The following is an 11199-nucleotide window of genomic DNA, read 5'->3' as shown; positions in this document are numbered from 1 at the left end:
AGCAGTGGCAGGAAGACCGCCGGGCTATGCAGGAGCAGATGGAGATCATGCAACGCGTAATGGGTGAGATGGCCACGACCCTAGATGCGCTGAAGTTGCAACCTCCAGCCGGTGCTCCCCCAGACGGGGCGCCGGTAGTTCCGCCCGCAACCCCTGCCCCCCCGGCCCGTCGGGACCTGAAAGTCACGTATGACGGGTCGGGAGACCAGTTGACCTTTTTTATGGTCCAAGTAGACATTTTTATGCGGGAACAAGGCCGAACCTTCGTTTCTGAGGAGTCCCGGGTGCAGTACGTGGCTTCCTTACTGCAAGGGGAGGCGGCTGCCTGGATGGTGTTGCAGTATGAACTCCGCTCGCCGGTGCTGCGAACCCTGGACGAGTTCATGGTAGCACTCCGAAACCGTTTTGAGGACCCGACTCTGGGTGAGCGGGCTAAAGCCTCCCTGATGCAACTGCGCCAAGGGACTAAGTCGGTGGCGCAGTATGCAAGTGAGTTCCAGTCACTGGCTAGCCGAATTCTGGACTGGAGTGAAGCTACCTTGGTACAATGTTTCAGGGAGGGTCTCAACCCAGACCTCCAACATTGGGCCTTCATGCAAGGGAACCCCCCGGATGTAGAAGGTTGGGTTCGCCATGCTGCTGACATCGAGAATCGCAAACAACTCCTGAACTTGTCCAAGCAACGGCTTGGGCGAGACCCCAGGCCCCGAGGTGACCGTGGCCGGGAACTCCGGCAAGGGGGTGGCGGGGGTCTCTCGGCCGCGGAACGCCGCAAGCGGTTCGAGGCCGGCGTCTGCCTGATCTGCGGGGGAAAGGGCCACTTTGCATCGCAATGCCCCTCTCGCTCAGGCCGTCCGACCCCCCCCCCGCCAAACCCAGGCCGAGCCGACGAAACCGGCCGCCGACAGCCAGCCTCGCCGCAGAAGTGGACCACTGAGCCGGCGCTCCGGCGCACCCTCCGCCCTCCACGCGCGCCCCCAGGATGGGGCATCCGACTCTACGGTCCCATCGGGGTCCCGGATTACAAATACCGTCTTTGATTCGGACGGCTCCCCGGAAGCCACCACCCCGTCCCCCTCTTCCAGCGAGGAGGAAGAGTGGGAACAGCCGGCAAAAAACGCCGTCGGTCTGCTGTAGAGGGGGCTCCGCAGCAGACCGTCCCTATCGTTGTGCAAGGAGCTCCACCGATGGTAAGCGCCCAAGAGGACAATGTATTTGTGCGTGTTCATCTGTCCCTACCCAAAGGGGGTCCCCCGTTAGAGGTCCCCGCGTTGGTCGACTCGGGGTGTGCCCGCACCATGATAAATGAGGAAACTGCCAAGAAGTTGGGTGTCCGGCGCAAGCGGCTTCCGGGACCCCTCCGTTTTTCCCAAATGGACGGGAGTGACTTTAAACGGGGCCCTGTGACCCACAGAACTGCAGCCGTGATTATGTCCGTGGGGGAACATTGGGAACGGTTGTATTTCACCATCGCCCCTATTGTAACCCCTGTGGTGTTAGGGATGAACTGGTTAAGGGGACACAATCCCTCCATTGATTGGGTTAAACGGGTGCTTTCCTTCCCCGAAAACCCCTGTGGGTTGCATGACAAGGAACGGGTACTCAGAACTCCAGCCGCCGCACTGGTAGGGTCCCCCGCCCCAGTCTCTCCTCAATTACCCTCTGAGTACTCGCAGTTTACTGATGTTTTCGATGTTAGAGAGTGCGACGAACTGCCTCCCCACAGAGAAACGGACTGTGCCATCGAGATTGTAGGGGAAGGCAAACTGTCTAAGGGAAAGGTTTACCCCATGAGCCCTAGTGAAAAGACTGTATTGCGAGACTATCTGGATGTCAATCTGGCGAGGGGTTTCATACGCCCCTCCAAGGCTCCTTATTCAGCCCCAGCTTTCTTTGTAAAGAAAAAGACGGGAGATTTAAGACTGTGTATTGACTTTCGCAGACTGAACGCAGTCACCCAGTCTAATGCTTACCCCCTCCCTCTTATTCCTGACCTTCTAGCACAATTAAAGGAGGGCCGAATCTTCACCAAACTGGACTTGGTAGAAGCCTACCACCGCATTCGCATCAAAGAAGGAGACGAACCCAAAACGGCCTTTTCCAGTTGTTTTGGGATGTTTGAGTACCTGGTCATGCCGTTCGGACTTTCGGGGGCTCCGAGTGTCTTTATGCAATTAATTAATGAAGTTTTGCATGATTTACTGTTTCGGGGGGTGGTGGTATTTCTCGATGACATTCTTATTTACTCTGAGACCATGGAAGAACATGTGCGCCTAGTGCGAGAAGTGCTCCAGCGGCTGCGGGAGCACAAACTGTATGCTAAGGTGTCCAAGTGTGAATTCCACCAACCTTCTATTACATTCCTGGGGTATGTGATTTCCCACCAAGGGTTGGAAATGGACCCCGCCAAGGTCCAGGCGGTGCGGGACTGGGAAACCCCCACTACCCGCCGCCAACTTCAACAGTTTTTGGGGTTTGCCAACTTTTACCGGAATTTCATTCCCAACTTTGCCCAAGTTGCGCTTCCCCTCACTGCCCTGTTGCGTACCAAGGACAGGGGGGCTAGCGCCGCACTCCCCTCAGCCCGTCTGCAATGGTCTCCCCAGTGCCAGCAAGCTTTTGAACGTTTAAAGCTACTTTTTTCATCCGAACCCGTTTTGGCTCACCCGGATTGCACCAAGCCCTTCGTGGTGCAGGTGGATGCCTCGGATGTAGCCATGGGCGGGGCCCTATTGCAGAGGGATGAGGGGGGACGGTTGAGGCCGTGCGCCTACTTCTCCAAGAAGTTTTCCCAGTCCGAAATCAACTGGGCCATTTGGGAGAAGGAGGCAGCAGCGGTCAAACATGCCCTTACCATATGGAGACACTTCTTGGAGGGGGCCGAGCTGCCGTTCGAAGTGTGCACAGATCACAAGAATCTTGAGGCTCTCAAGGGAGCTAGAAAACTCAATGCCAAACAAATTCGGTGGGCCCAATTTTTTGCAAAATTCCGGTTCACCCTCAAACATGTCCCTGGCAAAGAAAATGCCCTAGCTGATGCTTTGTCACGACTTCCCCAGTATCGCAACGATTTCGATCGCCCCGTCGACTCCCTGTTCACTCCCGAACAGCGAGGGGAAGTCCCTGGCTTGGCCGTCACCACCCGATCCCAAGCCCGCCAACCGGAGACCCCCCCTACGCTCAAAGGTATCCCGGAAGCATTCCAACAGCGACTCCGGGACGCCTCCTTACAGGAGGAGGAGCACCATCTCCTCCCCACTGGCTTGGAACGAACCAACACTTGGTGGGTGCAAGGGGGGAAACTATATGTCCCATCTTCCCTTCGCAAAGAAGTATTGGGACTTGTACATGGGGCCAGGCTAGCGGGTCATTTTGGTTTCATAAAAACGCTTCACCTGGTTCGAAGGCAATTCTGGTGGCCCGGTATGAGATCTGATGTAGAGTTGTATGTGCGCAGCTGCCCCACCTGCGCCACAGCCAAGAAACGGATGGGAAAACCCCCGGGGCTTCTCAAACCGCTTGAGAACCCCTCCCGTCCCTGGGAAGTCATCGCCATGGATTTTATCACCGACCTACCTCCAAGTCGGGGGAAAACGGTTCTCTGGGTCATCACAGACCTTTTTTCCAAACAGGTTCATTTCGTTCCATGTGCAGGTCTTCCTTCAGCCCAGGGCTTAGCTAAACTGTTCATCACGCACGTCCTCAGGCTACACTCGATCCCGAGGAAGGTCCTCTCCGACCGGGGGGTCCAGTTTGTTGCCAAATTCTGGCGGGCTTTCCTAAAGTTAATGGGAGTGGAGGAACAGGGCCTTTCTTCCGCCTATCACCCCCAAACGGATGGTCAAACGGAACGAGTAAATGCGGTAGTAGAATGTTATTTGCGTTGCTATGTAAATTTCCACCAGGACGACTGGGTCGACCTGCTGCCATTTGCCGAATATGCGTACAACAATGCGCCTCATTCCTCTACCGGCTTTAGTCCCTTCCAAGTTATATACGGGACGGATTTTGGCCCTTTCGGTTCTGCCCCCGTCTCGCCAGAGCTCCAGTCTACCCCTGATCTTCAGGAGTGGATTCAGGTGGTTAAATCCACCTGGCCATGGTTGCTCAAAAATCTGGAAAGGGCAAAAAGCAAGTACAAGGAACAAGCAGACAAACACCGGTCTCCGGGATGGGAACTCAAGGTGGGGGAGCAAGTCTATCTGTCCACCAAAAACCTCCGCTCTCTTCGCCCCTGCAAAAAACTGAGCGACCGTTATGTAGGACCTTTCCCCATTACCAGAGTAATCAACGAGGTTACCGTGGAACTGAGTCTCCCTAAGACTCTCAAGGGAGTTCATCCAGTCTTCCATATAAGCCTCCTCAAACCTTATGTAGCAGCTCCCCAGTTCCACCCCCCTCCCGCTCATGAGATTCCTACCGTAGTAGGAGGGGATACCCATTTGGAAATATCCAAGGTTTTAGATTCCAAATGGAAGAAAGGGAAACTGTTTTACTTTGTTCGCTGGAAAAACCTTGGCTCCGCTCATGACGAATGGGTGGCCGCACCCCACATGGCAGCTCCTCGCTTGGTCCGAGAATTCCACCTCGCTTATCCCGATAAGCCTCGTCCTCTCGGAGGGGGGCCTTAAGGGGGGCAGAATGTGAGGGTCTCTGTCTTTGTGTCTCTGCTTTCCATCACCTGCGGTGTTATCAGTGAACTCGTAAAAGCAGTTCACACCTTCTGGTCTCAGGCGCCAGGCCTGATGGCCCATGTATCTTCCCCCCCCGCTGTTCTTCCTGCCAGTACTCCCTCAGGCCGGTGCGGCCTTGGAAGTGTGATAGCCGCACCAGACTTCCTGGGATCCGTCTGATGTTTTGTATTATGCCAAGCTTGTAACTTCCCATAACAATAAGTGTGAACCCCAGTGCCCCAGTGCCCTGGAGTCAATATATTCTGTAAACCCGTATAGCCCCTCACTTGCAACTTTCTACCTGTGCCTGTCTCATCTCCTGAAGGCTTCAATAAATCTATTGTTTCTGTATCAACGTCTGAGCAACTGATTTGGAGAAGCAAACTCAGAGAGGGGGATCTCTCACACACTGCTGTTAACCACTGCACCACGCTGGCATGGCATAGCCGGATCTCGTCTGATCTTGAAAGCTACGCAGGGTCGGTATTTGGAAGGGAGATCACCAAGGAAGACTCTGCAGAGGAAACAATGGCAAACCTCCTAAGCTTCTCACTTGCCTTGAAAGCCCCTGGGGTCGCCAGAAGTCACTTGCAACTTGAAAGGGCTTGCGTACATACGAAGAGGAGAAAGGCAGAGATCCCCCCCCCCCACTTAGGGATGCCAGCCTCCAGGTGGGACGTGGGGATAGGGTTGCCAGGTTCCACTTCGCCACCGGTGGGAGGTTTGTGGGACGGGGCCTGAGGAGGGCGGCGTTTGGGGAGGGGAGGGACTTCAATGCCATAGAGACCGATGGCCAGAGCGGCCATTTTCTCCAGGGGAACTGATCTCTGTTGCCTGGGGATCAATTGCAATAGCAGAAGATCTCCAGCTGGTATCTGGACGTTGACAACCCTGGAATTACAACTCATCTCCAGACTAGAGATCAGTTCCCCTGGAGAAAATGGATGCTTTGGAAGGTGGACTCTATGGCATGGTACCACACTGAGGTGCCTGTCCTCTCCAGGTGCCATCCCCAAATCTCCAGTTTTCCAACCCCACCCCCCTAGGAGCCAGTGTAGTGGTTAGGAGAGGTGGACTCTAATCTGGAGAACCAGGTTTGATTCCCCACTCCTCCGCATGAGCAGCACACTCTAATCTGGTGTACTAAATTAGTTTCCCCACCCATACACATGAACCCAGCTGGGTGGCCTTGGGCTAGTCACACTGTCACAGCCCCACCTACCTCACCAGGTGTCTGTTGTTGGGAGGGGAAGGGAAGGGAAGCCTTACAAGGCAGAGAAAGTCAGCATATAAAAACCAACGACTACTACTCCTCGTCCTTCTTCTTCTTCTTCTATCCCCTGCTGATGGCCAGGAGGTACCTGGCAACTGTACCCTACCCCATTCCTTATATCGTTCTGAAATGCTGCTCTGGACTGTAATTCACTCCCTCTTCCCTGTGGTTTAGCAAGGAGAATTTCTTCAGTTGTTTTTGGAATTTGAGAATGCACACACTGCTTCCCATTCAAATGCATCTTTCCTTCCCTCTGGGTTGCCAGTGCGCTCGTGCATTTTGGAGTGGGGCTAGAACCTTTGTTTTGCATGCAAAAGGGCCCAAGTTCAAGACCGGTATCCCCAGTTTAGAAAGAACCAGATAATAGGCGATGGGAAAGACCTCCGCCTGAGACCCCGAAGAGCTACTGCTGACCTTGATAGACCAAGGGTCTGATTCACTGGAAGGCAACTTCAGGCGAGAAGTCACGACAAAACAGTGACATCATCAAAAAAGGATTGTACCACGATTCTTTGGCACTGTTGGGGCAAACATACAGGGTCTATTTCAGGACCGGTTTGGCCTTTTATGCAGGGACGTTTCCCTGCGGTCACCCCCGCCGACTGCTTCAGGGCTTCCTTTTGATTCTGTATGCCTTTTCCGGCTGTCAGAGGTCGCCTCACTCTCTCCCCCACGTTTTGCTGTGTTTTCCAGATGCTGTTTTAGCCACAATCTGGAAACTTACTTTCTTTCTTTCTTTCTTTCTTTCTTTCTTTCTTTCTTTCTTTCTTTCTTCCTTTCTTCCTTTCTTCCTTTCTTTCTTTCTTCCTTTCTTCCTTCCTTCCTTCCTTCCTTCCTTCCTTCCTTCCTTCCTCCCTTCTGGTTCAAAACAGCTTCAAAGACCTGGTAATGAAGTGCAATGATATGGTGACAATGGGGATGTGTTGGGGGGGGGGTTAATGTGCGCTGTGTACAACCAGTCTGTAGGCACAATATAATGAAACCCAGTGAACAGGCTGGAGCTGCTTGGGAGCAACCCAAACTGCCCGCTGAAGAACCCTGTCCCTGCTCGCCATCGGTGAGCGGCATGTAGGCCAAGCTTTCACGCTAATCCTATTTTTGGTTTTTCAAACATGTCCTTGCGTTCCTACGCAGATCTACCCTGAGGAGCCGTGTCTCCTAATTAACCTCAGGGGAACCATACCCTTTTGAAGTAGAGAAGCTTTATACGCCAGGATGTGATTCTTAAGGATGTTAACAAGGCAAGATGAAACATAGTTATGGCCCATATATGGGGCTGTTCTACCTAATATTGGTGAAATCTACTCTTATTCTGCCTCTTTGTAACTTTTAATCCTGCCTTTCCTCCAAGTAGTCCTGGATAATACACATGGTTTGAACGGGTCCTCCCAATTTAACCCCCAAACAACCTTGAACACACGAAGCTGCCTTCTACTGAATCAGACCCTTGGTCCATCAAAGTCAGTATTGTCTACTCAGACCGGCAGAGGCTCTCCAGGGTCTCAGGTCTCCAGGGTCTTTTGCATCACCTGATTGCCCAGTCCCTTTAACTGGAGATGTCGGGGATTGAACCTGGGACTTTCTGCATACCAAGCAGAAGCTCTACAGACTGAGCCACAGCCCCTCCTACCTTGTGAGGTAGGTCAGGCTGAGAGATAATGAGAGGCCCAAAGTCACTCAGTTAGCTTTCTGGCTGAGTGGGGAATTGAACCTGCGGGACCTTAACACTTTCTGCAAGGCCTGCAAAACGGAGCTGTTCCGCCAGGCCTAGAGTTGAGGACAGCCTTGATTTTCCATCATCGCTGGCCTCTCTATTCCCCCGCTCACCCTATTCTTCTGTTTTCTTATCTATCAATCAAGGTGTGTGTGTGTTGGGGGGGGAGTTGGTTGTCCACAGGCCCTAAGACTTCAAAATGGGCGCCATCTGCCAAATTTATGAACTTATATGATTTATGGAAATTATTAACTCAGCTGGCAACCCTATCTCGACCACGAACTCACAAATTGGTTGTAGGCAAGCCAACTCTTTCAGATTCAATACCCCTCATCTGCCATGTGAGGAAAATAGTACTGGCCAACTTTATAGGACTTGTTGAAGGATTGAAATAAGATTTACTGTAATGCCATATGAGCTCTATAAAATATAGGGTTTCCAGCTCCAGGCTGAGAAATACCTGGAGATTTTTGGGGTGGAGTCTGAGGAGGGCAGGGTTTGGGGAGGGGAGGGACATCAATGCCATAGAGTCCAATGGCCAAAGTGGCCATTTTCTCCAGGGGAACTGATCTCTATCGGCTGGAGAACAATTGTAATAGCAGGAGATCTCCAGCTAGTACCTGGAGGTTGGCAACCCTATGCTGAGCATAGTCACACAATGGGTGCCAATAATTCTCCAAGGAATCCCAGGGGCCAAGCTGTGATCGCTCAGCAGTAAAGTGAAAAGCCCTTTGCACACGTTTCAAGGTGCTCTCTTTTACAATATGTCATTTAACCCCAATGCTGGTAGGGTTGCCAGGTCCCTCTTTGCCACCGGTGAGAGATTTTGAGGGCGGAGCCTGAGGAGGGTGGGGTTTGGGGAGGGGAGGGACTTCAATGCCATAGAATCCAATGGCCAAAGTGGCCATTTTTCTCCAGGGGAACTGATCTCTATCGGCTGGAGATCAGCTGTAATAGCAGGAGATCTCTAGCTAGTACCTCGAGGGTGGCCACCCTAAATGCTGCATTCCACCTCGTGGGAAAATCTGGGGTTCCCACCAGGACTAAACATCAGTGGCATTTGGAAGGAGGCCAGAGGAGTCTAGAAAAATTTCTCAAGGATATTCCAAGTGGCCCTGTCCTCTGGGGCCGCCGAAAATTGGAGACCAAGCCCTGGTTGTTACGACCTTCCGTCTCCCTTGTGTGCTCACCAGCGAAGCTTTGAATGCCTACTTCTCCTCCCTCCAGCCAACCTTCCCCAAGGACTCCTTGTCAGGTTCGTTCTGAAGACTTCTCAGCCCAGTGGCCCTCCCCCCCTTCCCTCTTTTCTCATCCTTTGGGTGGTGAATAATTAATTTTCCCATCAGGAGGAAAGCTCTCAAACACCCTTCCCAATACACCATGCCAGCCTGTCACCCACTCCGCCCCATTAATCTTTCAAAGCATCTGTAAAAAAACCGGCTCGCCTGGAAGGCTTGGGGTGGGGAGGGGGGAGAGAAGATTTGATTGTCATCGGGAGTTGCAAACCGCAGCGATCAAAGAGACCTCCAAACTTCCCCGCTGGGTATAAACAGAGAACGATCAGCATTGGAGTCCCACTGGAGATGGAGGGAGCTCCTGGAATTTGACTCCAGATCGGAAACTGACCCTCTTCATTTCAGGGCTTGGATCACATCCAAATAGGGTTGCCAAGACCCACCTCCCCAATGAAAGTGGCCGCACTAGGGTTGCCAACGGCCAGGTACTAGCAGGAGATCTCCTGCTATTACAACTGATCTCCAGCCGATCAGTTCACCTGGAGAAAATGGCCGCTGTGGCAATTGGACTCTACGGCATAGAAGAAGGAGAAGGAGGAGGAGGAGGAGGAGGAGAAGAAGAAGAATTGGTTTTTATATGCCAACTTTCTCTACCATTTAAGGGAGACTCAAACCGGCTTACAATTACCTTCCCTTCTCCTCTCCACAACAGACACCCTGTGAGGTAGGTGAAGCTGAGAGAACATGACTCGCTCAAGGTCACCCAGCTGGCTTTGTGTGTAGGAGTGGGGAAACAAATTCAGTTCACCAGATTAGCGTCTGCCGCTCATGTGGAGGAGCGGGGGAATCGAGCCAGGTTCTCCAGATCAGACTCCACCGCTCCAAACCACCGCTCTTAACCACTACACCACTTAACCACCACTCCCCTCCCCAAACCCCACCCTCCTCAGGCTCCACCCCAAAAACCTCCTGCCGGTAGAGAAGAGAGACCTGGCAAGTCCACCTGGAGATTGGCAACCCTATCTCCAGGTATTTCCCAATTCAGAGGTGGCATCCCTAAGATTCTTCCGTCCCCGTTTACTTAAAGCGTTTCTGATGGAACCTCATGTCCAATGTATCAGCCCAAGATCACCCAGCAAGCTTCCATGGCAGAGCAGGAATTCGAACCTGGGTCCCCCAGATCCTTTTAACTATGGGAATTTCTAAGAAGTGATTACAGAATTAGGATGTCTGTGCTTTTTTATGGTTTTCGATTCGTTCTGGTCATTTGCATTTTCCCATCCCATTCTTTCTGCAAGTGTATAAAGATTATTTTTATGCGTTGTTTTATTGATGCTCATCTACGTGGGGAATAAAAGTGCAGATTTTAAAAGATCCATATAGACAACAGCGTTGAGATTGATAGAGCACAGGAAACAAGTAACGTGAACAGGGAATTAAATATATATATATATTTAAATCATTTGTACCCTGCCTTTCTTCCCAATGGGGATTCAACGTGGCTTACATCATTCTCATTTCCTTCTTTTTATCCTCCCAACCACCCTGTGAGGTAGGCTAGGCTGAGAGAAGAAGAAGAAGAAGAAGAAGAAGAGGAGGAGGAGGAGGAGGAGTTGGAGGAGGAGGAGGAGTTGGTTTTAATATCAAATCCAGTTCTCCAGATTAGAGTAATAGGTTTAGACTGGAGTAACTCTTCATAGGAAGAAGAAGAGTTGGTTTTTATATGCCGACTTTCTCTACCACTTAAGGGAGACTCAAACCAGCTTACAATCACCTTCCCTTCTCCTCCCCACAACAGACACCCTGTGAGGTAGGTGGGGCTGAGAGAGCTCTAACAGAGCTGTAACTTGCCCAAGGTCACCCAGTTGGCTTCGTGTATAGGAGCAGGGAAACAAATCCAGTTCACCAGATTAGCCTCCGCCGCTTGTGTGGAGGAGTGGGGAATCAAACTCAGTTCTCCAGATCAGACTGCACCACTCCAAACCACCGGTCTTAACCACTACACCACTCTGGCCAAAGCTCACCCCGTGAGCTTTCATGGCACAAGTGGGGATTCGAACCAGGGTTTCCCAAATAATAGTGCAACACTCTTAAACTGTAGTGCCCACATATAAGGGCTGGTATAAAACACTATGTACTCATATGCACACACATAGAAGCTTTAAGGAAGTTGGCATCCAAAGGCTTTGAGCCAACAAATCACACACTGTGCCTGGTACTGCCTCTCACCAGTAGAGAGAAAGCTGTCCCTTCGGGCAATATCTATAGGCTATGCTAATTAACATAGAGTAGACACCTAACGTG

The sequence above is a fragment of the Euleptes europaea genome, chromosome 2, assembly GCF_029931775.1.
Source record: "Euleptes europaea isolate rEulEur1 chromosome 2, rEulEur1.hap1, whole genome shotgun sequence".
NCBI lineage: Eukaryota > Metazoa > Chordata > Lepidosauria > Squamata > Sphaerodactylidae > Euleptes > Euleptes europaea.
Note: the sequence above shows the minus strand (reverse complement) of the source record.